Source organism: Lichenostomus cassidix, chromosome 19, assembly GCF_008360975.1.
Source record: "Lichenostomus cassidix isolate B80296 chromosome 19, HeHo_3.0, whole genome shotgun sequence".
NCBI classification, from domain to species: Eukaryota; Metazoa; Chordata; class Aves; order Passeriformes; family Meliphagidae; genus Lichenostomus; species Lichenostomus cassidix.
The window spans coordinates 135,774-162,639 of NC_139499.1; the positions used below are offsets into that span (position 1 = coordinate 135,774).

The 26,866-nt window shown below is 44.6% G+C and overlaps 1 protein-coding gene across 1 annotated transcript in view; it reads left to right on the forward strand.

The window, feature by feature from the left end:
* GTF2I (general transcription factor IIi) overlaps positions 1-26,866 on the forward strand; it is a 124,193-nt gene continuing 97,327 nt past the window's right edge. The window contains exon 1 of the mRNA XM_085078707.1: positions 1-316. The gene's annotated coding sequence lies outside the window, so the exon portion shown is untranslated. The remainder of the gene's footprint in view (positions 317-26,866) is intronic.

The window sequence follows — 26,866 nt, forward strand, 5'->3', positions numbered from 1 at the left end:
GGGCGCGGCTGGCAGAGCCCTCCGAGGCAGCAGTGGCCGCGCCCGGTCAGCGCCCCCGGCGCAGTGCCCGGCGGGAGCTCCGGCCCGGAGACTGCGTCTCCCAGCGGCCCCCGCGAGCGCTTGCGCTTCCGCGGCTGCGCGAACAAACCGTCCCCCGCCTGGTGCGGCTCTCGGGTCGGCCCGATACCGCGCTACAGGAGCTGGGTCACTCGACAGCGCCGAGAACCCGCGGGGAAACCGCCGTTGCCCCGGCCTTTCCCCCGCAGCCACGCGGCGTCTCCAGCCAGAGGGACCGGGCTGCCTGCGCCCGGGGCGGGTGAGTGGGAGGGCGGGCGAGTGGGAGGGCGGGCCCGGGCCTGGCGGGGCGGGGCGAGGGACGGACCGTGACGCGTGGCCCCGGGGGCTGAGGCGCTGAGGGGGCTGTGAGGAGCTGGGGGTGCTTCTCGGTCGGGGCCGGTGCTAGCGCCGCTCCCTTCGCCGGCTCCGTCCAGCTCATCCGCTGGCAGGAGGGGGCGCTGCCGCCGCTCCACCGCCTTCTATTGGCTGGCAGGGCGGCGCGCGCATGCCAGAGCCCTGCGCGGGGCGGTGGCCGTCGCGCGCGGAACGGACGGGGCGGGGGAAGGCGGGGCGTGTGATGTAAATACGGTGCCGTGAAGCTGGGCCGGCCCCGGGGCAGCGTGTCCTCCGGCAGGGCGTTCGCGGCCGCGAGCAGGGGAGAGGCCTGAGCCCAGCTCGGGCCTGTGTACGGCGGCGCAGGGCGGTGAGGTGAGGAGCCCTCACCGATTCCCAGGCAGGCACTGGCACCCAGGCTGCAAGCCGCTGGATGGAAAATTATGGAAGGCTCAATCAGAAGGCTCTGGTTTGAAAAGGACCTTAAATATCATGTAGTTCTAACTCCGTGCCAATGGGAAGCAGCATCTTCCACTATACCAGGTCGCTCCTATCGCTGTCCAACTTGTTCATGAGCGCTCCAGCCACAGCCTCTGGGCGTCCTGGGCTAGTGCTTCACCACCCTTAAAATATCCTGTCTAACCCTGCTCTCTGTCAGTGTGAAGCCCTTCCCCCTAGTCCTGTCTCTCCAGGCCCTTGTTCAAAGTCCCTGTCCAGCTGTTTTGTAGACTACCTTCAGGTACTGGAAGGCCACAGTTAGGTCACCTTGGAGCCTTCTTTTCTCCAGGCTGAACAATCTCAGTTCTCTCAGCCTTTCCTCGAAGGATAGTTATTCCATCCCTCTAATTATCTTAGTGGCCCTGTGTTCGACAGCATGACCACCAGCAAAGAACAACTAGCTGACAACAAAGAATTGCTGCAGAAGCCTGTCAGCCTGGTTTTAAAGAGAGGTTGGCCTATAATTGTACACCTGTATGGATGTATAACCTTATTAACCTCTCTTGGTTTCACAATAGTGTTTTTAATCACAAAATATTTTGGGTATTGATTCAGGAAAGAAAGACAAAACTTCACAGCCTGTATAATTTTAAGTTGTAAAAGCAGTATGTTTATTACAGCGCCAGGCGCGTGGGAGGTAGCCTTCCAAAGATGTGCACCGTTAGTCCCATATAGCTGGGTATATATCTGGTTACATTGTTACACATTCATGGAATTTCTCAATATGTTTAATGAGTTCAAAAGTAATTTCTATATCCTTGCACCTGCGTAGTTCCGTTTGGTAGGGGGGCTCTGGGGGTCTTTTTTGAAAAAGGACAGGAGATCTTTCTGTTTTGCACATACGTTCTGAATCTTTTCCAAAGTCCAAAAAAACATACTTGAATTTTTGCCAGCATGGCGATTTCATGAGAATCATAGTCCTTGTTTGGCAAACACAGTGAATGTTGAGTATAGAATACTCTATTTATTGAGTTTATCAATCTTGTCTATCAAGTACTCTCTACAAGTTATTTTTTAACTTCTGATTCTCTTGTATCAGTCCCCCCTTTTCTATAAAGTTAGTAAATTCTTTTACTAGTACACAGATTCTTCTTCTATCAAACTCCTGTGAAAGGTGTCTCTCAATGCCTTACCATGTGCGTTTGACAGAGAAGTCAAAATTGCTACTTGTAACATTCTCCAATTCTAAACACATAACACAAAGGATAAAATAAAACTGATACAAACTAATATTAAAAGAACAATGATAGGGTGACATAAAGTATTTAGAATGCCAGTTGCAGTAGATGACCATCCAAAGAGCACATCCCACCAGTGATGACTTGCATCTTGTCTCACTCTTTGCAAGACTCTGCTTATTTTTTCTGTCATGATGAATAGTAATTAAAGTTTTCTTTCCATTTTCTTGAACTTCCTTCAAAATTTTTATCATGTCTTGATGCTTTACTAACTGTCTTACTAATGTAAGGTAAAGTGTGGGCAACAATTTGTGGTACATAGTGTAATTAGACTTTATCAGTTGGTAGGATACAACCGGGGCTAAATACAAAAAGTCACACCAAACGATCTTAACAAAATTACAGATACAAAAATTAGAATGATTTTTAACATTTATGGTTATTATTATCATTATTTCCACAAAAGCACAAACAGTCCTTAAGCACACACAACCTTGACCAATAGACACAAGCACAGTTTCTTGGTTAGCATTTGAATGGATTTTGAAGTGGCAGATGCCTTGCTCTGCGTCAAGGCATATGTCCTGGACATCAATTGTATTGCTTTCACAGATAAACCCCTGTTGTTCTCGTGTAATACAGGATTCCAAATTCACAGTCTGCCACTTCTCCTCTACTATCTGGGCCTGTACCCTATGTTTAGAGGGATAGAGCACTGTTCTCTCATGGTTTAGTCCTAGTGCAATAATGGGATGGATAATGTGGACGGTGGCATTACATATAGTGAGCACAAAGGCTGTGGCTATATTAGCAATAGGGTCATAGGTGAAGTTTACTAGGGTCCACCAAGATTGAAACTTTTTTTCTAGGTCAGTGACATTGTCCCAGATAACCTTGCGAATTTCAATGGGGAAAGTGCCTTCAGTACCCTCTCTTATAATTAAGGCAGCTGCTGACTGCATCCATAGTTGAGCTTGTACACAACTAAGGGCTAGGGATACATTGTCCTGGGCTGTATTAAGTGCATTTATTATTAATTCATGGTCCTGCTCTTCAATTTTTTCCCATTTTGGTAATACTTTTGAAACTTGCCACTGTTCATTTCCTAATGCTAATAGAGAAGACTGCAGGGGTTGTCTTATTTTTACTAAATCACTAGTTTTGGTGGCCAATTTATTCATTAACATTTCTGAGTCAATCCCATTTAGAACCCCCAATCCAGTCCCCAACACTCCAGTTAAGTCCCTCTGTACTCTACTTCTGAAGGGCACTTATTTCTGCAGCCAGGTTGTCCAGCCTTTGAAGAATGTTTGTAGGAAAGGAGAACATGTTGGTTGAATTTCAGAAACATTGATTTGCATTAACTGTTCAACACGTTTGAGAGACCACTCAGGGTTAAACAACTGTTGTTGACCCGTGTTCCTTATTACGTGTGGGCCAGTTTCATAGATTTTGTGTTCAAGTTTGGATGGTGTGGTTTGGATTTGGGCTTGAGTGCTGGCATAGGTTGTAACAGGTCCAGCTATGGCATTTATTTTAAATTTGAATGAAAGCCCATTTGTGTCCTTGGCCTCAACAGTCTGTACTAATGTAAAGGTGTACCAACAGTCCAATTCTCCTGAACTGGTACAAATCTCCCGATGCTTTTCAGTAGAGGTGGCTGAGGCACTTGGGTTGCTTTTCCATAGGTAGTTTCATTAATCATTCGGCATCCTATTTTAATTGCTTCTTCTACAGTCCCCTGAAATTGCCACAATGTTTGTTTTTCCCATTCTTGTCTTGCACACACTTGACTTTCATGCATAACCACAGTTAACAGATTTAAATTCTTTATATCAGAATACCTCCCCATGGATCCCGTAAAATGCCTAAAAGCTTGGGAGCAAGGCCACTCAGTATTGTCCTGGCTAGAAGTACTCCCCCAACCCTGGATTGTAATTATGATGGTGAGAAAAATAATTTTCCTGGTTAAACTTGTGTGACTTTCCATGGATAATTATGGGCTTTCTTCACTCATGTATGATGAATCCAGGCGTTCTGCTTCTTGATTTTAATTGCGGTGAAAGTGGTGAGGAGTACCTGAAACGGTCCTCCCCACTGTGGCTCCAGAGTTTTTTCTGCAAGAGACTTAACATATACATTATCCCCAGGCTGAATATCATGTACAGGACCATCCAACCCCTGGCTTTGGGTTCCGGCCACATGTTTCTCAATCTTTCTGAGTTGCTTGCTTAAAGCCACCATATAGGTGGTCATTATTTCTTCCCCAGTTTGGGTAGATATTCCCTTTTGTATTCTGTATGGTCTCCCATAGAGTATTTCAAAGGGGCTTAACTGTTCTTTAGTTCTGGGTTTGGTCTGAATTCGTAGCAATGCAAGTGGGAGAGACTGGGGCCAGGGTAAATTGGCTTCTTGCCCTAGCCTCACAATCTGTTGCTTGATCAGATGGTTCATTTTTTCCACGTGGCCACTTGATTGAGGGTGGTACGGGGTGTGGAGTTTCCATTTTATGCCTAATTGGCGGCTGATTTGCTGCACCACCCTTGCAATAAAGTGGGGTCCTCTGTCTGAGGGTATTGTGGCTGGAACTCTGAAGCGTGGAACTTGTAGCAATACTTTAGTTACTTCCCGGGCCTTAGCGGTTCTGGTGGGGAAGGCTTCTGGCCACCCTGAAAAGGTATCTGTTAATACCAACAAATATCGATACCCCCCTTTTCTTGGGAGTTCCGTGAAATCAATTTGCCACTGCTGTCCAGGCCCATGGCCCCTCCCAATTTGACCAAGTTTTAATTTGCGAGTGATTTTGGGTTTAGTGTGGAGGCAAGGGTCACACTGCCGGGTTACCTGTTTGATTGTATCTTGTAACCTCCTGGCAATAATCTTATAATTTAAATATTTATATAGAGCATCTACTCCCCAGTGTGTTTTCTGATATTCTTCCCTAATTAATGACCACAATAAATGAGAAGGGATTACTGTTTTTCCCTCTGCTGTACTAGCCCATCCTTCTCAATATGTTTAATGAGTTCAATGAGTTAATGAGTTTAATGAGTTTATATGTTCCTTTCTCACTTCCTATCCTTTTTGTTACATTTTCGCTTACCTTCTAGGTAGACCTGCCCATCTGGGATCAAAGCTCCTTCCGTTGTTATCTCACCTTTTGCTGCTTCTTTTCATTCTCTGTGCGCCAGCTCATTTCCTCCCTCCAGTTCAGTGCTCACCTTGTGGTGTGCCTTGATGTGCATGATTGCTACCTTCTCAGGTAGCTGGACCGCTTCCAACAGCCGCAGTATTTCTTGTGCATGTTTGATGTTTGTTCCTTGTGAGTTCAACTGTGGCTAGCACAGACCTTTCCCGTGAGAATTATTCTCTCTCTTCTTCCTGTGTTTTGTAAATAAAGATAAAGTTTTAAAGATAAAAACAGTTTCTCGAGATGTGGACAGTTTAGGCCTGGCCACTCAGGCCCAGGGGGAGCCTTCGAACTGACCAATCTCGGTGATCTTTGAAAAGTCTATAGAAGATGGAATTAAATAATAAAAGCTTCTTCTGAATGCCACATTTTGAACCTGGGTCTTCTCTCTGCTAGCGGCTCAACAGCGACATTCAACTATCCCCTTTCTTTCCAAATGGCTCTGTGTGCATGTACAACCCCAAATGCATATCTTGAATCTGTACAGATATTTATTTTCTTTCCTTCTGCTGTTTCCAGGGCACGGGTTAGAGCAATTATCTCAGCTTTCTGTGCAGAGGTGTTTGTTGGCAAAGGTCCAGACTCTGTTACCGCTTTGCAGGTGGTAACTGCATACCCAGCATGTTGCTTTCCACTGATGACGTAGCTCCTCCCATCAGTGAACCAGGCTTCTGCGCAGTCTAAAGGGCTATCTTTCAGATCCAGACGACTGGAGTATGTGGCCTCAATGGTCTCCAGACAATTGTGGTGTACCGGCTCTCCTTCATTCCCACTGAGAAAAGAAGCTGGGTTGACAATGTTAGTTACCACTATTTCTACATCATCTTGTTCCACCATGATGGCTTGGCATTTCAGGAACCTCTGTGGGGAAAGCCAGTGGCCACCTTTCATTTCCAGCACTGCGGACACTGTGTGGGACACTAGCACAGTCATTTTCTGGCCCAGGGTAAATTTCCGTGCCTCCTGAAGTTCATTATGACTGCTGCAACAGCCCTGAGGCACCCCGTCCATCCTTTGGCTGCTGCATCTAGTTGCTTAGACAAATAAGCAACTGCCCATCCATACGGACCCAGGTCCTGTGCTAATATTCCCAAGGCAATCCCCTGTTTCTCATGGGAAAACAGAAAGAATGGTTTACTCACGTCTGGAAGTCCTAAAGCTGGAACTGACATGAGAGCATTCTTCAACTGGTCGAAGGCCTGTGTGGCCTCTTTTGTCCACTGAAGGTCTCTCTGTCTTGTGTTTATGAGAGCATATAGGGGCTTCACAAGTAAACCATAACTATAAACCCAAAGTCAACACCATCCTGTCATTCCCAATAATGTTCTGAGTTCTTTCAGAGTTTGAGGTTTCGGGATCTGGCAGATGGCGTCCTTGCCATCTCATCCCAAAGTTCTCTGTCCTGCACTGATTTCATAGCCCAAATAAACTACCTTTTTCTTCATTACTTGTGCCTTTTTCTTGGAAACGTGATATCCCTGTAGTCCTAGAAAGTTTAGCAGACTTACTGTCCAGGCAAGACAGGCCTCTTCAGTCTGGGTAGCTATTAAGAGGTCATCTATGTACTGCAAAAGTTTTCCTTCTGATGGTGGGGCTTCCCAGGATTCTAAGTCCTTGGCAAGTTGATCTCCAAATATGGTAGGACTATTTTTGAACCCCTGAGGCAGCACTGTCCAGGTGAGCTGAGTTTTACGTCCACTTTCAGGGCTTTCCCTTTCAAAAGCAAATATTCTCTGGCTGGCTTCATGGAGAGAGAGGCAAAAGAAGGCATCTTTCAAATCCAGAACAGTAAACCAAGTTAACTCCGATGTTAATTCAGTTAATAAGGTATATGGGTTTGCCACCACAGGGTAGAGGTCCTCTGCTATCTTATTTACACTTAAGTCCTGCACTACCCGGTATGACCCATCAGGTTTGCGAACAGGTAGTATAGGGGTGTTAAAATCAGACTGGCATTCTTCCAATAGTCCTAGCTGCAAAAAGTTTTTTATTACTGGGCTAATTCCTTCTCTGTCTTCTTTCTTTAAGGGATATTGTTTAACTCTAACTGGCTGTTTTCCCTCCTTGAGTTTAATTTGTATGGGAGGTGTGCTCTTAGCCCTCCCAGGAACACCAGTGGCCCAAACCCCAGGAAATACTTGATTTGTTATTTCTTCATTAATTTCTTCTTCAGTCTCAGTGGTTGTCAGTATTAAGCTTAATATTTCTATATATTGGTGATCATTCACCTCCAGAGTAATTTCTCCATTTTTAAACATAATGGTTGCTTGCAATTGTTCCAATAAGTCTCTACCCAAGAGTGCTTTTGGAGAGTTGGGCATGTATAGAAACTTATGAATTCCCCATTGTTTCCCAAGTTTATACTTCAGGGGTTTACAAAAATATGCTTTTTCAGGTTGGCCAGTGGTGCCTTTTACCATGACATAGTCTTCCCCTATAGGCATCAAAGCTTTAGTCAAGACTGAATAAGTTGCCCCCGTATCTACCAGAAACTCTACTTCTTTCTCTTTTTTCCCCTAACTTTACTATGACCAGGGGATTTGCTAGGGTGGAATCCCCTGGTCCTCTTCAGTCTTCCTTAACGTATGCAATTTCTCTCTCCTCAGAGTTATCCTGTTTCTTATTGGGACATGTATTTTTCGTCTCTGGGCACTTATCTTTCCAATGTCCGAATTTCTTGCAGTTTGCACACTGGTCCTTGTGCAGTCTGGTTTTTCCTTGCCTCTGCCTCCCTTTTTGATTACTTCTTTCTCCACTCTCTTCCACTAATGTCACTAACTTTTTGACTCCCTCTTTATATTTTGCCTCTTGGTTACTGTACACTCTCCACGCCTCATCCAATAATACTTCTAAATTCCTGCTCTCAGTTGAATGCAGTTTCTGGAGTTTACGTCTAATGTCCCCCTGTGATTGGCCTAAAAAGAGAGACACTAGTTGTTTTTTCCCTACCTCTGACCCAGGGTCCAGTGTTGTGTTTTTGCGCATAGCATCTTTTAATCGTTCCAGAAAGTCAGTTGGAGACTCGGAGGGGCCTTGCTTGACTGCATACAGTGCTGACCAGTTAATGGTTTTCAGAATTGCCTTTTCCATGGCTTTCACTATCCACTTCTGAGAAGCCTGCAGTTTAGCCATTTTGGCTTTTCTGTTTGGATCCCATTTTGGGTCCTGGAGTGGCAAATACTCTTTGTGATCCTTCAGTCGTGTTTTGTAATAATCCTCAGCCAAATCCTCTGCCTTTTGCAAAATTAATTGGTTTTCGGTTTCTGTTACAGCTTCCAATAACAATTGAATATCATTCCAATCAGGATTATGTTGTTTCATTATAAAACGTAAATGTTTACTTACGATTGTTGGATCTGCTCGATAATCTTTTGCAATCTTTTTCCAGGCTTCTATGTCAATGGTAGAAAAAGGTACTCTGATCAGCATTGTATTACTCTCTGGCCCTACCCTCTCGCAGAGGTGCTTGCAGCACATACTTGCCTCATGTTTGAGAAGAGACCGGGCTCCCTGGAGGGGAAGGCGTGTCCTCTGAGTCTGCATCATCCTCTCTCTTCTAAGGAGGGGGCTTAAGAAAATCAGTTAATTCTTGTTCTTGTGTTGCTACCTGATGAACCTTGTTGGCCTATGCTGCAAGCTGAACAGCATAGTTTGAGTCTATTTTTAGTAGTTTTATTTTCCCTTTCAAGGGCCAATACCAAGGGATCCTGAGGTAGCACAAGCCCACAGTCTCTCTGCCGTGTGGGGTGGTTGCGGAGAGAGAAAAACATGTCTGCATAAGAAACTTCATCCCACTTTCCCTCTCTTCTCAAAAACATTAGTTGCAAAAAGGTGTTATAATCTAAAGTTCCAAAAAGGGGCCATTTTTCATCACAATCCAATTTATATAAAGGCCACTACTGGTAACAATATTTAATAAGGGTCTTCTTATTTTTCCCCCTCTCCCGGCTATTTCTCTCCAATGTGCTAAAATGCATCCAAGGGGGCTCTTTGCCATTATTTCTTTACTCTGGCCACTTCCCATTGTACTTAAAATCTTTATTTAAATGTTATATTACCCACTCTAGGTCACTTGTATAATGTATTAACCACTCCTTGTGTGCGGGGGGGATGTCTCTTGGTTTGTATTCTCCTCCGTCTTTCTTCTCCCTCTGTTTATTATTCACAGCATGCGATTACCCAACACACCGTCACATCAAAGACAACTTACACAATAAACTTCCATGCACACTATCAAAACAATACACAAATCCAAATACTCATAACTTACTTCTAGGACCCAGGTTGTACAATCACATACACACACAGTGACTATAGGAGCTCCAGGCACACACACATAGAGTAATATTCTGGCTACCCTTTCTCCTGCCTCTTATACAGTCATTGGCAGGTCTGTCTTGGCTTCCAAACCTGGAATGTAGCAAAACCCTCGGATTTGCCCTGATCCCCCTCGGCAGATCTTGCAGAATCCTTTCCCTGCTAGCCCTTGGGCTTGCAAGCCCAAACAGGGACCCTTGCTGTGCACTCAGACGTCTCTAGTGCCTTACCAGCCCTCCCTGGCTACGCGTATGCCTTGTAGACTTATTGATTGATAAACATACTGTTTCTCCGTAGTGCCAGTAGATATTTCTCTGCCCGGGCAGTGGTTGAGCCGGAAGTGGAGATGCTTCAGGGAAAAGAGCCCCGGGGCGCGCCAAAGAGTCCGTTCCCGGCCAGCCCTGCACTGGACAGAGGTTCTCCCACCTGGCTTCGCCAAATGATTCAGGAAAGAAAGACAAAACTTCACAACCTATATAATTTTAAGTTGTAAAGCCAGTATGTTTATCAGCGCCGGGCATGTGGGAGGTAGCCATCAGTCCCATACAGCTCGGTATATATCTGGTTGCATTGTTACACATTCATGGAATTTCTCAATATGTTTAATGAGTTCAAAAGTAATTTCTATATCCTTGCACCTGCGTAGTTCCGTTAGGTAGGGGGGCTCTGGGGGTCTTTTTTGAAAAAGGACAGGAGGTCTTTCTGTTTTGCACGTACGTTCTGAATCTTTTCCGAAGTCCAAAAAAACGTACTTGAATTTTTGCCAGCGTGGCTATTTCATGAGAATCATAGTCCTTGTTTGGCAAACCCAGTGAATGTTGAGTAAAGAATACTCTATTTATTGAGTTTATCAATCTTGTCTATCAAGTACTCTCTACAAGTTATTTTTTTAACTTCTGATTCTCTTGTATCAGTAACGCCTGTTATGTTGCTAGTTCTTTGTTTCCAGGCGTCTTTTACCAGAGGTTTAGTATGTGAGGTGCTTGAGAGAAACATCTGCATGGTGACTATTTTATGAGTGCAGCTGCCTCCTGTTAGCTAAGCATGTGGCTGAGTTGTCAGTGCACAAGTCTTTCAGTATTTCACAATAATGAGCAGCTTTTAGACTCCTTTTTAAAATACACTGAATATTTTTTTCTGCTTGTCTAACTTTAACTCTGCATTTAAGATAATAAAATCCAGTAAAGCATTTTAAAGAAACAAAAATCAGTAACAAACTAAAAAAAAAAAAAGGACTTGTAATTCTGTTAGGTAAATCAGATGGCTTAAAAATTTGTCTCCTAAACAGCCTGGTATAGGGGACCCTAGGGACAACTGAGGTACCACTACTGGTAACCTTTTTTCTTATCCATCAGGACATGAGAACCTTTTCATAGAAGTTTGATTGAAACTTGTGTTACTCTGAAAAGATTGTGTATTTTAAATTTTCTGAGGAAAAGGTTACTGACACATTCCCAAAGTCTGGCTTGTTGAGCTGACTTTTATTTCTGGTCCCCGGACTTTTTATCCTGGGTGAAGAGAGCTTTGTAATAGGACTGAAATAAATGCCAGTGTTCTTCCTTTAATGCAAGGAAGAACACATGTAAGTGATTCCATGGAAATCGGTGTTATGGTTCATTTGGTTAAATGCAATAATAGGAGCAAGGAAGAGAGCTGCAGAGGGAATGAAGTGACAAATGGAGCCGACTGATTACTGCTGAAGAGTGAAGGGATGATTGGTTTCCCAGTGCCCTGATGTGTGCTGTGGTAGGCAGCAGTACACCAATGAGGACACAAGGCACTTGATTGTGTGAAGTGACCGTGCAAAGGTGTCCAGTTTGGACATCAGCTGTAAACTGACCAAATGTTGGGGGTTTTTTTCCCAAGGTGTTGGAACGTGAATGGGTGGTTAGTGTTGGATTAGCTCTTTATGAGAGTCCCAGAAGAATTTAGTTTGCCCTTAAACCTGAGTCTTTTGTTTGCTGTATGTAACCATTGCAGTATGACACAGAAATACAAAGGACCGGCTTGCACTAGTAAGGACAGCAATTTCTCTCTTTGAAAAATGTTCCAGCACCAATGCTGTTATAATTAAATATCAATAGAGTTGAGATTAATTCACTTCTCAAATATTCTGTGTGTTGATGGACACACAGAACTAAAGTAATTATTAGTGAACATCATCATCATGTTAACTAAGTAAATATAATTACACTGGTAAAGACAGGAATTATCAGATGGTCAGGTGTGCTGTGACTAATATTTTGTTTTGTTTGCATGATTCCAGTTAATTTATGAATGCCTAGATGCTGCAGTAGGACACTTTTCAAATAGCAGCTGCCGGAATTGTATTTTACTCTTTTAATGGTTCTTAAGAGTTCAGAGGTCATCTAGGCTGACTAAAAAGAAGAACTGGAACATTGCAGCCAACTTTTACCAGTTCACTGAGTGGTCAGGTATGACTTTGGGGTCACCAACCACCAGGGACCACCAAAGAGACCCCCAGGACAGAAAAACACATGCGTAAAGGGTAGGGAAAATATGTTAATGATTTGGAGGAAAATATTACCATATGTATGTTTTTTCTGGGAAAATCAATTAATATATATGTAAAATGTAGTATATAAACAGGAGCTTTTCTGTCATTAGCATGCACAATATTTTGGAGGAAATATCCCCTCATGCATCTGGCTATATAATGTGGCAGCGCAGTCTTGCAGTTCACGGGTGACCACCCCATACCACATAAAGAGGGAGGTCGCCCGGGGCCAAAACACGCCAGTGGGGCATGTGGCTGTGGCAAGCAGTGGAGCTGCTGGGGACGTGAGCTGCTGTGGAGGCGCGGTGATAAAAGAAGTGCAGGATCGCGGTCTGAGATTTCCAGGGAATTTATTAAGGTCCACAGGTGAGGGTCCAGGGACGGTGAAGAGGGACAGAGGGGCAGAGGAGGATGAAGGGGCTGGAAATCCAAGATGGCGAACCCCGAGCGAGGCTCTCGCAGAGGGTTAAGAGGAGAGGGAAGAGGGGCGTAGTTAGTTCCGAAGAGCCAACCAGGAAAAGCCAAAGGGGAGGAGCTAAGGAGGGGAAAAGAGTACACCAATAAGCTTACAGCATGGGAAGGTACACACTCCTGCTAGGGAGAAATTTCTGGAACATAAACCATATACTGAAATCCTATTAGCACACTGCAACAGTATAATAATAAATAAAGAATAAAGAATGCCTGCTTCTCAATGCTACATTGGTGTTAAGGAAGTTTTGTTGTTTTTAACGATTTTTGCTACTGTGAGTGCCCTTGCTCTCAAGCTTATTGTGTGTATGGATGAGCAGTGTAGTGGTTGGAAGAAGCTGAAAACTGTTGCTCAAAGAGTATAATTTTAAGATGATCAATGACATGTTGTATCAGTGAAAATAGATCATCCTAATGGGATTGCATAGCTCAACCATGGACAGATGCTGAATGGTGAAGGTGAGAATCTCCTAACTCTGTGTGTGCTGTGGCTAGGGTGGATGTGTCACGGAAAACCAGAAAAGCTGGTGGTGATAGATTTGCACCCTAACAGTTTCTATGCTAGGATATCTGAGAACTGTCAGACTGAACTTCCTCTGTAACATGGGATCACGGAAGCAAACTGCTGGAAAAGTAATGCAGATTATTAGCCAAGGTCTGTTTGAAAAGATTCATTTGCAATTAACAGCTTGTGAGTATTCATCTGTAGAATTTGTGTTCTTTGTATGATACAGAAATCAGCCAGAGAATAAACTTCTAACACAATCTGAAGTATTAAAAAGCAGCACTGGACACATTATTACAGCACTGGACACATTCAGAGGATTTTTCCTCTAATTGAACATGTGTTGTGAAATGTTACAACTTTATTCCATCATGTTCATACACATTTATTACAGCGTCCTTCCTAATAAATAAACGTCACTTTTCCTAGATTGATGCATCTGCCTCCTAGTGAAAGTCCTTTCATGGTCCTAGAGGGCCGTGTAAAGGGATTTCTGGTGCCGATACTTGACGAGATATGGAAGACTTGAACGCTCAATATGAGTTTACAGCAAGCTTCAGCTTTATTGAGTCTCAGCATACATACTTATAGTGTAGTTAATTAGGTAATGCATATTCTGTAACCGTACAACATTATTGGCTATTTGTTTCTACGCCCTAAGTCTGGCTATTTGCCCTATGTATGGATACATATTAACTTTTATGTCTGATCTTCTGCATTCTTGCGGGTTATTCTACGTTCTTTCTACATTCCTAAAGACTACAGTTATCCCAATGTTGCAGCAAGGGCACCATGTCCTTGCCGCTGATTGGGCACAGGGTCGCCATTCGGATAATAGTTAACTGCTACGTTAGTTACACTAGCTGAGTACAACTGTTGCTAAGAGACAGCCCGTCTAAGTCGAAATGTCCTTTTTCTTTTAGCCATCCTTCAACAGATACTCACTGAGTGGCGTCAGTGTTACAGATGACCTTGCCTTGAACATCTCTTAGAGCATGTGCTGTTGTTTCTTGTTACATAACTGTGCCACAAAAACCACTATGTTCCTCATTATCTATTTCGCCGCTGATTTCAGCTACATTTATGTGTCTACTTTTACATTCTTTTATCTATTTTGCTAGTTAGTCTTTAAACTCTATTTTGCAACTTCAAGGGAACTGAAAATTTCTATCCTCCATGTTGTCTGTCAGTCGGGACAATATTTAGCAGAGTTAAATATGCTGAATTATATCTTGGCCCAGAAGGCAAAGAAGCCAAGAGGTGAAAGCTGCAACAGCCATTAATTAGTCTAGCTTAGTTAGATTATTCTTTTATTAATGATATATTTTGTTGTGTTCCTTCTTTGTAATTGTCACTGAAAATCAGGAAATAAACTCTCCAACCAGTTTGTTAGGTTAGAGAGTTGACATGACTTTATGCAGCACTGAGGTACATGGGAGATTGCTCCACCAAACATGTACCCCAATGATCAAAACTTGTAACTATTTATACAGTTTAGCAAACAAATGAATTAGTATTCATTGGCTGCCAGTTACATAGTTATCTTGTTAATAATTATTAATAATTAATAAATATTCTGTCTTCTATTGTGCAATGATTTCTTGCTTCTCATTGTAATTAGCCCACAATTACAGCCTTTTTGTTACCTTTTTTCCAGATAGGGAGAGTTTCAGTAAAATTGCTGAATTGTCTTTGTTAATTTTTTCTTTTTCTATGGTTTCTGCAAAATGTCCTTGTAGTCTATAAATTCTGCATTCCTGGTGTCCACTTCTCAGCAATATATGTCTCTCCCGGGCTTTCTAAACTTCCTTCCCCAGTTCTGAGAGCATTGAAGCATGTTGAGCCCTAAATTTTTAATTTGTTTTTCTAACACATGGACATCACCCACAGCTTTTCCATCAGTCATTATCTGTTTCACAGATTAAATCTTCCCTCTTGTTGGTTTACACCTAAAATTTCCACCACTGCTGCATAGACTCCTTTTAAAAGAAATATAACTTGTTTGGTATCATCATGAAACATGTGCTTTTGTACTCTGCTGAAATGACTTTTTCTCCCCAAATTGTGGCCCATAGGGATCTAGCAGGAGCTGGTTGTCTTTTCCCTAGGGAATATATCTTCAGTGGTTTATAAGGATGAGTTCACACAAATTTGCATCTAGCTGTATTTTCGGGTTCTCAGGAATTACCTGCTTTTCCATCAGTGTGTCAGGATTTGGTTTAGGGTTTGTAGTACTGGTTGAGGGGGTAGCAAAGAGATGTATGCTCTGGCATCCACAGCTACTTTTCTGGAGAGTTGCAGAAAATGGATAGATGTATCATTTTGGGAATACCTGCTTGCATACCTCTGGTGGAGGGTAAAAACTATTTCTTATTAAGACTCTTCTCTAAGAAACATATATTCATTCATCCACCACCTCAGTTTTTGATACATTTTTTGTGAGTATCTTTATATGCTTAAATAGCAGTTTTTCTTCATAAAGGTCGAGTATTGTTTTGCTTTTGCTTTTTGTGTGTCAGACAAGCACTTCTAGAGAGAGTGTCTGTTACCTCTGGGTTTCTCAAGGTTGGTGTGTCTGCCTTGTGTGAGTACAGGAGAGATGGAAAGCAACTGTGTCTTGTTTTTTTCATTCTCTCTTGTCCCAAGTATTTCGAGGGGGGTTTTGTCCTGAAAAGTAGAAGCCAGCAAGAAACATGAAGAGTGACATACATGTTGGTTTGGTGCACGAGACTGGAATTTTAAGGGTTAATGACTCAAACAACTGGCCATTTGCAAAAGCAGCAGGTGCTTTGCTGAGGTCAGGTTTGCACCTCCTAACCAAAGGGAGGGAGAGTTTTTGGGTGTGTGGTGGTTGGAACCTCTGATCTGTATAAGAAAAGCCCAGGTGCAGAGGGAGTGCAGATCCACCACAGGAAGATGACTACAACAAATAGACCTTTGTTTAGCGACAAGCTGGATTTTGAGCCAGATGTGAGAGAATGCTGATAAGAGCCATGAAGGACCCTCAGAGTGTCCCCAGATTAATTTCTGGACAATAGGATTGTGGATGACCAGCAGTGTTGCACCAGACACTGTAAATCTCCTCCTTTCAGGGGAGGCATCTGGGTGCTCCCACCTGAACTGAACTAACACTAACCCATTGAGCTCTATGTTGTGTGGGCTTCCCACCACTGACAGATGAGGACTGTAACCATCACTTCAACCAATGGATAGCTAAATTGCAACAATTAAATCTTGCTGGATCCATGGGTGGTGATATTTTTCCTCTCCACTATCTAGACTCTTACCCTTTCTTCTTTCTTTCTTTTCCTTATATATTTTCTTAAATAAAATCTTTGTACTTCTGTGTTGTTATATTACTGTTGATAATAACTGAAACAGCTACATATCTCTTTTCCATTGCACCAAATTGTTCTAAAATAAACCTGCTATATACATACATGAATATATATACTGATCTTTCACTGTTGTTTCACTCTAATCTGCCCCAGGGGGTCTATTAACATGAACATTTGTCCTGCCTTCAGGGGTGGGTTGTAAAATTTGGTCTTTGGTTTTCTCCTTGTAAAAGGAAAATTCAGGGATTTGTTGTAGTTTCGTATCGTGGTGGTCCTCACCTTAGGCAGTGTGCTGGTTTTGACTGTGATAGTTACTTTTCTTAGTAGCTCGTTGTGTTGGTTGGTTTTGCTTGGCCTGGTTTTTGGTAGTGGAGGGACCACAAAGATGGCTCCTGTGAGCAGCTGCTAGAAGCTTCCACCATGTCCAATCCCTGATGGCTCTGAAGATGGACATGCCACTGGCCCAAGCCTGGGCCAGTTAGAGATGGTGGTAATGCCTCTGTGATAGCATTTAAGAAGAAATCAAAACAATATGCACATGCAGTTGTTTCTAGCCAGAGAAGGAGGAGGAGAAGGTGAGGGCATGTGAGGGAACAACATAGAGACACCAAGGTCAGTGGAGCAGAGGAGAGGAGGTACTACAGGCACTAGAGTCAGGATTCTTCTGCCAGCTGTCATGAAGACTATGGTGAAGCAGGTTGTCTGCCTGAAGCCCATGGGGTCCACAGGGGATGCAGAGATCCACTTGCCTCTGCCTGTGCCCATGCCAGAGTGGGTAGATGCCTGGAGGACGCTGTGGTCCAGTGGGAATCGTAGTGGAGAGAGAGGGCCGTTGCTTCCAGGCTGGAACAGCCTGTCCTCAGAGGTCTGCACCCCGTGGTTGAGGGACCCCATGCAGCAGCAGTTTTGGGAGAACTATCTACCCATGGGGAGACTCACATTGCAGCAGGTTTGGGCGGACTGCTGCTTGTGAGATGGACCCACTCTGGAGAGGTTCACGGAGAACTGTGTCCTGTGGGAGGGACCCCACGGCACAGCAGGGGAAGGACTTCTCTGCCTAAGCACTGGAAGAAGATCCTGGTGATAGTCTGACCCAAAGCCCCACAACCTGCCCCCTGCCCCACTGTCGGTGGGAAGGAGGGAGGGTTTTGGGGGGAAGAATGGTGTCTTTAAGGGCTCATTTTACTTCTCATTATCCTCTTCTGTTAGTAGTAAATTTACTTTGTGACTCCTGCCCTTGAAGTGTTTTCTCCCAGTTCCTTATCTCACTCATGAACCCTTTGTTGTGTTTTTTTCCCCTCCTCTGCCCAGCTGTGGCAGGGGAGAGTGGAGTGAGCAGTTGTCATGGGTGCGTGGCATTTGGCCGGTGTCCAAATCACAACACTGGTATAGGACCCTGCTTTGGATTTCTGCTGGAAGCAGTGATGATAACTCAGGATGTTTTCATTATCTCTGAGCAGTGTTTGCACAGAGCCAAGGCCTTTTCTGCTCTTCACCCCACTAGTGAGGAGGCTGGAGGTGCACAGGGAGTTGGGGGGCACACAGCCGGGACAGCTGAGCCCAACTGACCCCAGGCCATCCCAGACGGTATGGTGTCATGCTCAGCATACAGAGCAGGGGGAAGAAGGGGGAGGTGGACATTCAGAATGATGACACTTTGTCACGGTCCAATGATAAGCAGACGCGTGATGGTTCGTACCAGCTGTGATCTCAGAGTGCAAAGAGAAAAGAAAGCACAAAATCCAACGAGTCAAGGGAGTTAAATTTCAGTCCAACGGGGAACTTTATTAATTTAGCCTGTAAAGCAGCTTGTGATAGAGAGAGAGAGAGAGAAAATTGGGAAAATATGGGGAGGAAAGGGAAGGAAAGGGGACTATAGCTACCACCACGGGTCCACAGACGTCCGGCTTTCCTGGGGTCTTGTTCAGTCGGCGTTCCTTGGCCTCTGCAAAGATCGATGTGATCTTTCGGTGGGGAAGATCTTCGGAGTTCAGCCACTCCAGAGCTGTCTTTTATGCTAGTCTATACACCTGGTCCCTCCTTGCGACCTGCCTTTGCTCCCCCTTAATTCTTGTGGAGATATGCCAAACTCTTCTTGTCAGGGCCAAGGGAGGAGTGTCCGAGGCATGGTCGGCAGGTTTTTCACAAAGGGTGTCAGGGCAATGGGTGCAAAACCTTCGTCACATACCTGCTTCGGCAGCACAAGGTCTTTGTTCTGTACCAACTCAGGCAGGTACAAAGCATTCACTTCGTACCAGCTTCAGGTAAGTACAAAGCATTCTCTGCTTAAGTCCTGCATCTGTAGTTTCTGATGAGAAATGTTGAGACAGAACTTGATTCTTGGATCGACCCTTACACACTTGTTTTTCCAAGTCGCCATTAGATGGGATGGAGCCCTGCTGTCCTGGTGGCCTGGCTCAAGACAATTTTAAGAAGTGAACACTCTAAAATGAGTTACTTCCCCTTAGTTTCAACCTGTCCCTTTCCACCAATAAGGAGAAAATTAATATGAGCAGAGATAAGTGAAAAAACAACAGTTTACTAACAGGCAACAGGCAAAAAAATAACAGCGAATAATCACTAGGTACAAAATTGCTAAATCTCCCCAGCTCCTGGGGAAGAAAGAGACACCAAAATGGCAGAAATACCAATTCCAAGATGGTGCCTGCCACAGGTGACCATGTGTAGGAGGCAAAGGGAAAATGGTATCTGACCCTCCCCCAAGAAAGTGGCCTTCACAGGCAACCGTGTGATCTAGGAGACAAAGGGAAAGGATGGTGGCAAACCCTCCCGGGAAGGTGAGAACTTACAAAGCAGTTCTAGTATCTAGGCAGATTAGAACTGCTGGCGTGTGTGAGATCAGTGCTGCTGCTCACTGAACCTGCTGGACTCCACCAGTGTTGGTGCTGCTTCCTCAGGTCCATGCTCTCATGGCAGGTGGAGGACTGACTCTCCACGCTGATGAGCAGTGCCCAACCCTGGACCAGCTCAGGCTTGATGCACCAGCAGGCAGGTGTTGCAAAATTCACTGTGATACAGTTTCTGATTGCTAGTTGCAAACACAGAAAAACTCAAGGGAAACAGCCCCCTCAAAAGCACAGCCTCCACCTGTAGCAAATGCTACCCGGCAAGAGCGAGTTCTTTACCTAAACCAGAAACCATGAGGCCCAGAGTGTGCTTTGCTTCAGTGCTCAGACTTAAAAGCCAGGGCACCCCCACCCCTGTTTCCGGCCACAACACCAGGCCTTGAAGTAAGAATCTTGGGCACTGATAGATATGGAATACAATAACATTTTGTGTTACCTATGACACCTGGGGATGGCTGAACACCTGCCTGAGCAAGCAGCTGTTTGGGGCTAAGTTGTGGCTGGGGTTAGATCACAGGCAGGAATGTATTTTGCAAGACATTACATGGACAAAGGCACATCTTGGCAAAGTTAAACCAAAGAATTTATCAATAATTATAACTAATATTAACTGATCTGAAAGTTTTAAGATTATTAGATAGTGGTACTCTGTTTGAAAGATGTTTTTGAAATTGGCATTTTTGTGTAGCACATTGGTAATGGTGTTGGGAAAATATTTTAACTGTAGTAAGTAGTGCTTAGTCTTCTCAATTCCTTTAATAGACAGCACTTAGTCCTACATTCACCTGTGTGTGCAAGTGGATATCTTAGCCTTGGTAATATAGACTGTGTGCCTGAAAAGAAGGTATATTTTCACCAGATTGTGTAGCTGTAATGCAGTCAAAGAGAAGGAGCTGATTTTAGGAGGTTTGTGACCATAAAACGATAAATTTGAGGAATGGAATGTTCCTCAAATGACCACCAAAGACTCTCAAGAAACCCCAACTCTAATGTAAATGAGTTCTGAGGCGGGATTTAAAGATGTAAAGGAATTAATGGGAATGTCTGGCAATATATATGATTCCAGGGAAATGTAATGAATATATATTAATTGCCTAGATATAAACTGGTATGTTAGATGGCTGGGGGCACACATGTCATGAGGAGCGGTCCCCCACCTGGTGCTGAAATAGATGGCCACTTTCTAATTCTGAAATTACAGTGTTAGAGAGTTTCAGTTTTCCCGATGTTTTTGGTGACAATTTATAAGGTGTTACACTTCTCTCAAGGCTTTGCACTGGGGATTTACATTGAGCAGTGTTGTTGTCACACCCTTTCTAAGTGCTGAATCTTGGAAAGGCAGCCAGGTTCATTAGATCTACTGAAACACAGCCTACTCCTTCTAATAATAACCACTGTCCCAGTGGTTAAAAAAGGATAGTGGAGAAAACAGGTGTTTGAAAGGGAGAAACTGGCAAAATGTGGGGAAATAAATTAATTCTTTCATATAAGAACTACTAAGGTTTGAACAACAGGCCCTGAGCCAAAGTTGACCTCTAGATGAACCTTCCAACCAAATGTTACAGGTATATACTTTCACTCATCAATGAAGTGTTATTAGCAATATATGTATCCACTCATTGGCAAAACATGTATTTACCTGTCCATATTATAATCAGACAGGGCCACATCTGGCCTTATTTCAGGGTGTAGGATCAAAGATACCCCCCTTGGTTCCTCATTGAGCCTTGGCCAGGCTTTAGAAGAAACCCAATAGGGGACTGAAACCAGATGTTCCCACACGATCGTGGTTGTTTATTCAACAGTATAAAAACAGCACTGTGTCACAGCAAAGTCGGAAGCCTTGTTGCCTGCACGTAGATCCACTGCATGATTTCCCACTTGCCGGGAGTGATTCTCCAGTCCTTCGCCGTAACAGTGGCTTCCCCAGCTGTTGTGTATATCTGGATGAAGGAGTAAAGTATTGGGGTAACTGGTGACGTCTCTTTCTTAATCACTATAGGCAATCTTTTGTAGTAATAATTAGATGCATTTCTTAGCTGTTGGAGGTTGGGGAATTTTCCCCCATTTTGTTGCTAAGGAACAATAATGAACGGGTACTTAAGAGACAAAAGAAATTGTCAGGCTCAGGGGAGGGGGGCACCTGGCTGCACTCCTCCTATCCGAAGGTTTCTCTGGGGGGAGGAGAAATATCACGAGGGACTGGGCTAAGAAAAAAGGAGTTGGGGGCAGCCCCTGGCACGCTTTCACTCTTGGCTATTGGAGGGCACAGTCGACCTCCTGTTTGCTGCAAGAGGGTTCTCTGTGACCACTGGAGCCCAGCTCTGCACATTTTATCTTGCTGGGTGAGCTTTTGTTTGTGGGAGCAGGCATTTGAACTGGGATCTTATTGACACCAAATTTGGCTGGGGAGGACTTTTACCATCTGCTCGGGTGCATCACAGGAAACCCGGGACCCTTCCCCCTGCAGAGGAGTCTGGCTTGCTGCTCGCTAGCACGGCTGTTTCTTCTGCCACTGCCTCGGGTTGTTTTTCTGCTACCCTGTGACCCCGCACCCCCACCTACCAGGACACACTACAGCTTCTGCCACAGCTGCAGAGTTTCTGCCACCTCTTGCTTGCTACTCCTGGCTGAGCCATTCGTGCCCTCCAGCCCTTTCGCCATTACCAACCACGTGACACAGGGAGCTCACCTCGCGCCACAGCGCCCCCTGCAGCTGCACAGGCAGTCATTGCACCTGCCCTGCCCAGCTGGGAGCTCAACAGCGCCCCTGCTGGCGGTGAACGTAACAGCACCAAAGGGAAGGGTGTCTGGCAGCCCAGAGCAAGCTGCCACCAGGTTTCTGGTTTTGTTTGTTGTTGCTACTGTTGTTGCTTCTTTGCTTTGTTATAGGTACTAGTAAAGCACTGTTATTGCTTTTCCCATATCTTTGCCTGAGAGCCCTCGATTTCAAAGTTATAATACTCTGGGATTATAGAGGGAAGGGGGGGTCACATCCTCTATTCTAAGGGAGGTTTCCACCTTCCTTAACAGACCAGTCTTTCATACCAAGACATTAGCATATAGTTCTGTAATTCTTTGTGGTTTTGCATCATAGTTAGTTACACTTTTTCATTAAGTTGGTGTCTGTGTTTTTTGTGCTGACCCTGCCCACTGGGCAAAATAATATGTGACTCGCTGTCATGTGCGTAGAAAAACATGTTCTTATGCTTCCCTAGTGCGGCAAGGATGTCTCTTGACTCTGCGTTGAACACTGATCTGGCATCATGCAAGCTGCTTAAAGAATGGGTATCCAAAAAATATGAGACTCTTTTGTACTTTGGAAAGACTCTTTCAAATATTATTAGAAGATTTATGTGATGAAAACCTAGCTTGACCCAGCTTTGTATCCAGATGTGATTCTGAGATACTAAGGCTGTGACCCAGTCCAGTGGAGCACTTCCCTCTGTTCCTCTGTTCCCCGTTCCCTTTCTGTGCTTATGGATCAGAAGCTACCTTCCAGGGATGGAAGCAAATATGCATGGGGAGACAGCTTGAACTGGCACATCAGAGATGTGCTTGTGCATCCACAGCCTTCAAATGATTTCTAGAATTTCCTTGGTCTGTTTTCTGGATAAGGTAGCTTTGCAAATCAGAAAGTAAGTTTAGTCTTGTTTTTTATGTAGCATGATTTTTCACCTAGAATGGGATATGTTTGTGCCACCGCTAGTTTGGGAGGTGTTGAACTGGTGCTTAACACAGTGAGTAGAGATATGGGAGAAAGGAGAAATATGTAGTTACCTTCTGTTTGATCTTTAATATGGTGATTGTTAAGGTGTCTTTTTACAAAGTCTAAAAGCTATCATGTTTAAAATCACTGTCAGCATCCCAGCCCTAAAGGAATTCCAAAGATGAGCTTGAGTACTCTGTTATGTACCAAAAGTCATGGCTCACTCTTGCAGGTTAGGATTCTTAATTCTTTTCTTTCTCTCAGGGAATTTTGTCCCATTTGTTGCTAAGAGAGGATATCGACTGGTACTTAAAGAGAGACAAAAGAAGTGTCTAAGGTGGGGGGAAGGGTACAGTTGCACTCTAAGGTGGGGGGAAGGGTACAGTTGCACTCTTGTAGCTTAGGGACTTTATGTTGGAGGGGCAGAGATACCATGAGATTTTGGGATCTACGGGGAGACAAACTGCAGTTGCTGTGGGAAGAATTCACCACCACTGTGGAGTTCCGTCTCCTATTGTCTTCTCCTACAGGGAGTGAGGCTCTGCTTGTAAGAGTGGCCGTTGTGTCCCAGAAACTGTGGGAAAAACAAAAACAAAAACCCTCCAACAACATCTTTAGTGTTAGAGAGTCAAGGTTTTACTTTATTATCTGGTCAGGATGTTGTTCTGGCCAGGATGTACCACAGAAATCATCTCATCCACACATAGCCCGGGTGTGCAGAGAGAATCATTCCATGATTCTTTGTCCACATAGCTTTTACCCGATTTCTCAGATATTTTATACAGTATAAATACATAGAAAAGTGTTGGGTCAGTTTTCATTGGTCTAAAGTTGAGCAAACTCCCAGTATTCAGTTTCCCATTGGATCTGAATCTCCTCACCTCTGATGTTAATTAGATTTTTCATTCTTCAGTTTTCCTATCAGTCTTTTCTGGGCCAGATATTTCCACCCCTGCTGGAGGTGGCATCTGGGGTAGATGTTTGTAGATAGCCACTGATGTCCTGCTGATGTTCTGTTGATAGCTCTTTATCTTTTGGGTTACTCCAAGTCTGTTGATATGTTGAATTCATCAGACCTCACCTGGCAGAGCAATGCCCTGGAAAGAAACCTAAAAATCCTGTTCCTGGGGTAAAGACAAACACAACCTTTCGACTAAAGTTATACAAATTTTTTAAAGTGGTATATTTTCCAGCAGCTGGATTGGGACCTTATCAACACCCTACCTCACTGGAATGGACCCTTACCCTGTACTCAGGTGCCTCAGGGAAAACACCCGGGGCCTCGAGCCCCTTCCCCGCTCCAAGGGAGCCTCTCCCTGCTGTGTTTGGGAGCTCAGCTGCTGCTGATCAGCCCCGCTGTTTTTTTCTGCCACTGCTTTGGGTTTTTTGCTACACTGTAACCTAGCACCCTGTGCCTGCCCAGGACATTTTGGGCATTTGGGCATTTTGTTTGCTACCCCAGGTGTACTTGCCTCTGCAGTTCCAGCCACTGCGTGAGGCTCCTGCTACAGCCCATCTGACCATCCGGAGAGGCACCAGGACTGACTGCCCCTGTGAGGCTGTAAAGGAAGCCCTTTTCCATCTCTCCCACTGGCTCGCCTGCAATTACCCACTTGAAGAGGTGGCCGAACTCGTGCTGCAGCGCCCCCTGCAGCCGCGGAGGAATCACTGCAACTGCCCTACCTTGCCCGGGAGCCAACAACGCCCCTGCTGGCTGTGACCATAACTGCACCAAAGGGGAGGGTGACGGACTGTCCAGAGCAGGCTGTTACTGGGGTTTTGGTTTGTTTGTTGTTGCTTCTGTTATTGTTATTTGTTTACCTTGTTATCCATATCCATATCCAAATCCATATCCATATACATACTAGTAAAGAACTGTTATTCCTTTTCCTATATCTTTGCCTGAAAGCCCCTTAATTTCAAAGTTATAATAATTCAGAGGGCAGGGGGGGTCATATTTTCCATTCCAAGGGAGGTTTATGCTTTCCTTGGCAGACTTCCTTGCCAAACAGGACTTTTGTCTCAGTTTGAAATATATTGGATGGGGCGAATGCTCCCAAGGTTCCAGTGGGCCCCTCCCCCACCCGGGCCCAGAAGTAATTTCCTTAGAGGAACTTGAAAAGAAAAAAGCTGTTTATTTAACAAAACAAAACAAAATGCTCACAAGGCATGGGAAAAGGAAAAAGGACTTCTTAAGCCTGAGTAAACAGCCAATGGATTTTAGTGTCCTTTTTTCCTTGGACATAGCTTCCCCCTCCGGGGGGTCCAGAGGGGCTGGGTGGAGTCGCTCAGGTGGCTCCCTGGAGGATTCTAGCCTACCGTCCTCCCAGGGATCTTCTGATTCTCGGATGAGAAAGCAAGTTGAAAAAAAGGTCCTAAAAGAAGACGAAGAAGAAGCAGCCCCAGGGAAATGGCTTCTAGCTGCTGCAGCACCTAACAAGCCAGAGGAACCTGTGTAACCTGTCACTCCCCCCAAAAGAGTCCTTGAACGGAGGAGAAAGAAAACAAAAACTCTTGCCAAAGCAGCCTCAGCTCCAGTTACAGGAGGGTTTTTTTCTTCTGGGCATAAAATAGATGATAGGTGAATACACCATTAAAGGGAATACACAATTATTTACAGTCAACCCAGGACATTCCAACCCTTATTCCATATCATTGGTTTAATGCCCAAACTAATATATATTCTAACTCTACATATACACACTTACATATACATATATACATATGGATATAGACAGTGGCAGTGATATTCAGCAAACAATGGTATTTATACATGGTTCTCACCCAACATCAGATCTCCCTGTGTTATACAATGGCTTGTTCCATCCCTCTACATTACCCACCATGTGCAACCTGGTTCCTGAGCAAAGACAACCCCATGGATTTGCCTGTACTTGAGGCAGAATAAATCCAGTTTTCCCTAACAGTCCTCTGACATGTAATACAGGGAACTTGTCTCTGTCTACTGTATGCAGGGGCTCAGATTGGTCAGGGACTGTTCAGTTTGTGGAACCTTGGGTATTGACTAACCTGATGGCCTTTGTTAGATGCCGTTCCCAATTTTTGGAAGATCACCCACCCAGTGCCTTCAAGGTGGTTTTTAACAATCCATTGCACTGCTCCATTTTGCCTGCAGTGGGTGCAAGATAAGGGATATGGTACACCCACTCAATAGCATGTTCTCTAGCCCAGGTGTTTATAAGGCTGTTCTTGAAATGAGTCCCGTTGTCAGACTCAATTCTCTCTGGGGTACCATGCCTCCAAAGGACTTGCTTGTCAAGACCCAGGATGGTGGTACAGTGGGCAGTGGTGTGAGGCACAGTGTAAGTCTCCAGCCATCCGGTGGTGGCTTCTACCATTGTGAGCATGTAGCACTTGCCTTGACCGGTCTGGGGCAGTGTGATGTAGTCAACCTGCCAGATCTCGCCATACGTGTATGTGACCACCTTCCCCCATACCGCAGGGGTTTCACCCACTTGGCCTGTCTGATCGCAGCACACATTTCACAATCGTGGATAACCTGTGAGATACTGTCCATGGTTAGATTCACCCTTCGGTCTTGTGCCCACTAATAGGTGGCATCTCCGCCTTGATGGCCTGAGGCATCATTCGCCCATTGAGCTAGAAACAATTCCCCCTTGTGTTGCCAATCTAAGGCTGTCTGTGACACCTCTATCTTTGCAGCCTGATCTACCTGCTCGTTGTTTTGATATTCTTCATTAGCCTGACTCTTGGGGACATGAGCATCTGCATAGCAGACCTTCACAGTTAGCTGTTCTACCTGGGTAGCGATGTCTTTCCACTGTTCAGCAGTGCAGACTGGTTTTCCCCTATGCTGCCAATTAGCCTCTTTCTACTTTTCCAGCCAACCACACAGAGCATTGG